The following is a 5708-nucleotide window of genomic DNA, read 5'->3' as shown; positions in this document are numbered from 1 at the left end:
CATTTGGATTCAGAGTTGTTGTTGTCTACTTGGGGGTAATAGCAGCAAGTCCTTAAGAAATTCTTTTTTTTTTTTTCAACTCAAGAGGAGGAGGGGTACCTTGAGCAAAGATTACTTCCCAAATCAAGAGGTACAGAGCCACAACAGCCAGCGCCATTGGTGCTGCTCAGAGAAAAAGGACCAGTTCTGCCATTCCACTCATCTAGTGCTCCCATTCCAAAGGCTCAGGAGTTTTCACACATTTAAACTGTGGCAGCTCACAAAGGGAAAACAAAAAAGTCATTAGTTTGTAGTTTATATGGTAAGAGGAGGTGAGATGTGGGTAAGACACACATACTGCAGATTTTAAATCGTAAAAGTCAAATTCCATAGAAAAGCTTCTTAACCGGTAAAAGAAGGATCTAAGCCATCAAGATGGGACATCATCAGATTCAGCGTAGGCTAACAGCCAAAGTTCTTAACCTGAACATCTTTGTGGCCACTCAGCAAACTCCCATGGCCATTCGTCTAGAGGAACACACTTAAAATCAGGCATACTCTTAATTCTTGCTTAGTTGATTCCCCTCTTCTCCTACTAGTCAGGGCTGGGGGAGGGGCATCAGATAGGCAAAGTTAGTCAACAGACACATCAATTTCCAAACCATCGCTGTTTCTGATTCAAGCTGTCAACACAATAAAATCCTAATTTATCAATTCCGTCTGTGGCTAAGACATTAAATCTTCATAGAACTGGAACTGTCCTGACAACTCTGTAATGGCCAATTCAATTATGTCTCGTGTTGTCTTCCTATCTGATGTGTACTTGAGCTCCAAAACACGTTATTTCCTTGACAAACATAGCAATGGTGAATTTACACCAGGAAATGTTCATGGGTTAAAATCTGCACGACATTTCTCACCGGTCCTTGTAGGTAAGCCATTAGTGATCTTTACCCAGGTGGACTGCTCAGGACTTCCACTTCCCCAGAGCAGGAAGCCCCATGTGACACGGCACTGAACCACACACAATACAGGCTGAGGACCTCCAAGCTTAGAGTTTAACTTCACAAGGTACTTGTTTTCAAAAATGTGAATTACTGTAAAATAATCTATTTTTGGACTCATATGTTTTCCAGGTGGATATAGTTTGTAAACAATGTGAATAAAATATTTAACATGCTAAACTGTCTCTGTATTGTTAAATTCATCAAGGCCGACCCAGCAAAGCACTGACAACTTGTAAAACCTTTGATGACCCTTCCATTTCCGAGGTATAGGAGATGGAGGTTTTTGAAGAGCTCCAAAAGATGCAAGAAATATATGGAGTGATCCTGCCCACCACCTTTTACATCATAAGACAGAAGTCACCTCATAAAAGGAAAGTGTGGGCCAGTGGGGCCTACAGTATATTTGGTACACACACACACACACACACACACACACACACACACACACACACACACACCCCAAATTTTTTTGTAGGTTGTTGTTGTTGTTGTTGTTGTTGTTTAGATTTTTATTGGGGAATTGGAGAAGGGGAACAGTGTTGGGGAATTGGGGAAGGGGAACAGCCAAGTTGTTATCCTTCAATAGTTGTGGAGGGCACAGCTAGCTCAGTTCCAAGTCCAGTCTCCATCTGGCTGCCCGTCAGCAGCTCGCAGATGCTCAGTTCAAGTTGCCGTGTTCAATCTTAGTTGTGGGTGGGCGTAGCGGGAGTCGAACCAGAAACCTTGTCGTTAGGAGCACGTGCTCTCACCAGCTGAGCCGTCCTGCCACCTGTTGGCAGCTCAGTTTGAGCGTAGCTCACTGGCCCATGTGGGAATCAAACCAGCGACCTGTTGCTCAGAGTTCGCGCTCTTAACCAACTGAGCCACTTGGCCGGCCCTGTTTGTTGTTTTGAGGTTTTGTGTCTTACTATAAATTCGTTGCCTTATTTAAAACTCAGATTTATAGAAAAATCCAGATTTCCACCTTCTTTTTAAAACATCAGATCTGCCAACACTAGTTTCTCAGTCAGTGCCCTGTGGCAATAATTTCCTGCAGCTAAGTAGAAGCTGCCCCTTTGGGCAGAGCATTTAGTCACCGCTCTCTACTGCCTTCCAGAGTTCAGCTTGGTTCTTGCCCTACTGTTGTTTGGTTCATACATCCAGAGAGCCTGTGCATGTTGAATTTGGGACCCCTGTCCTGGCCATCTGAGGAGGTAGGTAAATACCATATGAATGGACTGGATCAAAGCCCAGAATCTGGTTGAAAGAAGACATTGTCCAGGAAATTGAAAATTGGCTAACAGAAGGGGAACTGGGAGCTTTCAGGCAAACAACCTGGCAGAACCAAGCAGCTCAGGAGGGTGGCGGAGCCCGAGGTGGGGGCAGAGCAGGCAGTGATGGACAGGACTGAGGAGTGACACATGACCTGGAGATGCTGCCCGCCCCCAGAAAGGCGTCAGGCAATTCAGAGAACAAAAAAATGAATCGCTCTACTACTCCAGAAGTTTGCATTCTAGAACACCATTAAACTAGCATCCTCTTTGTATTCATTTCCTAGGGCTGCCCAAGACAAATCACCAAATGTGGTGGCTTAAAACAATAGAAATTTATTCTCTCGTGGTTCTGGAAGCTGAAAGTTCGAAATCAAGGTATTGGCAGAGCCATGCTCCCTCCATAGGCTCTAGGGAAGAAACCTCCTGGCCTCTTCCAACTTCCGGTGGCTCCAAGCATTCCTTAACTTGAAATTCCAACCTCTGCCTCTGTCTTCAGGTGGCCTACCCCTCGTCCTCCCCTTGGCCTCTTAGGAGGACCCCGTTATTAGAGGTAGGGCCCATCTGGATAATCCTGAATGATCTCATCTGGAGATCCTTAACTTAATAACACCTGCAAAGGCCTTTTTTCCAAAGAAGGTCACTTTCACAGGTTCCCAAGGTTAGGACATGGACACACTCTTTTGGGGGCCATCATTCAATCCACTATATCCTTTAAAATGTGGGTCTCACTTAAACATGTAGCTTCATAACACAGTTCATTAAAGAATAGAAAGTACAAAGGACAGTTTAAAATACCACACTTTAAGCAAACAAAACCAAAGCAAAACAACAAAAAATGAAAACAGACAACGTGAAATTCACTTATCAAACAGTCAAATGAAGGATTATTTCCTTTGTAAAAAGGATCTAAGAAATTCAAAAGTACAGAGAACTTTTTGAGTTGACCGCTACTAACCCTTCACATCTTTAAAACCTCTGTTAAGAATTTTAAACCTTCAATTTGTCATATCAGATAGATCATTTAAAGTGTAATTTGGCCCTTGGCCTTTCAGTAATACCATGACCTAAGATGCAAAGAATTAGCCCAGCAGCTCACCCATGGTATTGAGTTTAAAACTTATTTCCTTAGCAAAGATTACAAATTAGTGTGATGTCCCTTAATCAGAGAAAGAAAAAATTAATGTTTTTAAACCAATTTCTGACATTTAACTTGAAATGAACAAGGTGATCCTTTTCACAGTGCTTCAAAAAGCCCAGACCAAGTGCTCCTTTCAGAAGAGTAATAGATTTTAAAATACCAAGAGCTGATTTTTAGAGAGTATTGTGCCAGAAAGTAAATAAAAACCCCTTCTAAGGTGATAATGTGAGAAATAAAAACATGTGCCCACACAAAAACACATACATGGATATTCACAGCCACATTACTCATAATGGTCAAAAAGTGGAAACCACCCAAAAAGTCTATCCTCTAAGAATGGGTAAATAAAAACACGGCATAGCTATACAACGGAATATCATTTGGAAATAAAAGAAAATGAAATACTGATATACACTATAAGTAAGAACCTTGGAAACATTATGCTAAGTGAAAAAAACAGTCTCAAAAGACCACACGTTACATGGCTCCATTTAAATGAAATGTGCAGCGTAGGCAAATCCACAGACACAAAGTAAGATTTGTGATGGCCAAGGGTTGGGGAAAGATTATATTAGGGGGATGGTGAGCGATTGCTAATGGGGACAGGGTGTTTTGGGGGGGGGGTGATGAAAATGTTCTAAAATTGATTGTGGTGATGATTGTACAACTCTGTGCATATACTGAAAACCACTGAATTGTACACTTTAAGTGGGTGATTTTTATGGTGTGTGAATTATATCACGAAAAAGCTGTTACTAAAAAAAGAAGGTGCCAAAGATCAACTGTGTCAAGCACTGCTGAGAGGGCATGTAAGACAAGGAATGAGAATGAACCATTGGATTTTTGGTTTTTATTGTGGTAAAATATACATAACATAAAATTTACCATTTTAACCATTTTTAAGTGCACAGTTCAGTGGCATCAAGTACATTCACACTGTTGTGCAGCCATCACCACCATTCATCTCCAGAACTTTCTTATCATCCTAAACAGAAACTGTAACCATGAAACAGACACCCCGCATTTTTTCCTCCCCACAGCACCCTGGCAACCACTAATTCTACTTTCTGTAGCTGTGTTTTGACTACTCTAGGTACCTCACACAAGTGGAATCATACCGTATTTGTCCTTCCGTACCTGGTTTATTTGCCTAGCATAATGTCTTCAAGGTTCACCCATGTTGTAGCATGTGTCAAAACGGCCTTCCTTTTTATGGCTGAATAATATTCCACTGTCTGGATATACCACATTTTATTTATCCATTTATCCATCAATGGACACTTAGACTGTTTCCACCTTTTGGCCACTGTGAATGCTGCTGCTGTGAACACGAGGTTTACATATATACATTCAAGACCCTGCTTTCACTTCTTTGGGGTGTATACCCAGAAGTGGGATTGCTGGATGGGGCCATTAGATCGTAGCGGCATGGAAGTCATTGGTGACCTTGGCAAGGGCAGCCCGATTGGAGGAGGTTCAAGAGAGGACAGAAGGTAGCGGGATAGCAAGTAAAGGCAATTCTTCTATTTTTCAATAAAGGAGAGGAAAGTAAAGGGGGCAATAACAGGAGAGGCCTATGAGATCAAGAGAGGGTTTGAGGAGACTTATAATAGCAGCTAAGAGGAGCGATGCAGAAGAAAGGGAGGAACTGGCGATGCAGATGGCAGGGATAACTCCAGAGGAGACAGGAGGCATGGGACCGTGCACATGTCAGGGGCTGTCCTTCAGTCTGAGCACAGACCCTTTTTATCCACATGGGTGTCCATGCCGGCAAGCTGGAGGGTTTGGGTGGGGGAAAATAAGGAAGTTATCCTATTCTTGGTGAATGAAGGAACTGAGAGGGAGGGGGACAAACAAGTAGGAGAATTGACTGAGGAAGGAAAGACAGATTTCCAGTCAGGGCCGAGGGTCCACTCGAGGTCTGCGGTCAAATCTGTAAAAGCCCAGACCACAGGGCTGTGCTCTGTTCCAGCCACAGCCATTTTAGTGCAGAGCTAAGTAAGAGGCATAATTTACCAAGGCTGAGTTCTGGAGTAACTGTCATTTCAAAATATAAAATCTAAACAAAGTCTGAAGGGCAGTAAGGATATGAAGACGGTGAGGACCAGTGAAGTTTCTAAGAAGAGCTGATACTAAATTGTTCAGATAGTCTCTCTCTCTCTCACATACACACACACACACACACACACACACACACACACACACACACAAAATCAACTCCATGGGTAGAGTACATTTTTTCACCCTTTTACTTTGGACTTAGCTATGTGACTTGCTTTGGCCAATGTTAGTGAGCATGATATGAACAAAAGCTTGAAATGCACTTGTGCA

This window comes from Hipposideros armiger, unplaced genomic scaffold, assembly GCF_001890085.2.
Source record: "Hipposideros armiger isolate ML-2016 unplaced genomic scaffold, ASM189008v1 scaffold_44, whole genome shotgun sequence".
Classification (NCBI taxonomy): Eukaryota; Metazoa; Chordata; class Mammalia; order Chiroptera; family Hipposideridae; genus Hipposideros; species Hipposideros armiger.
This window is presented reverse-complemented; position numbering follows the sequence as displayed.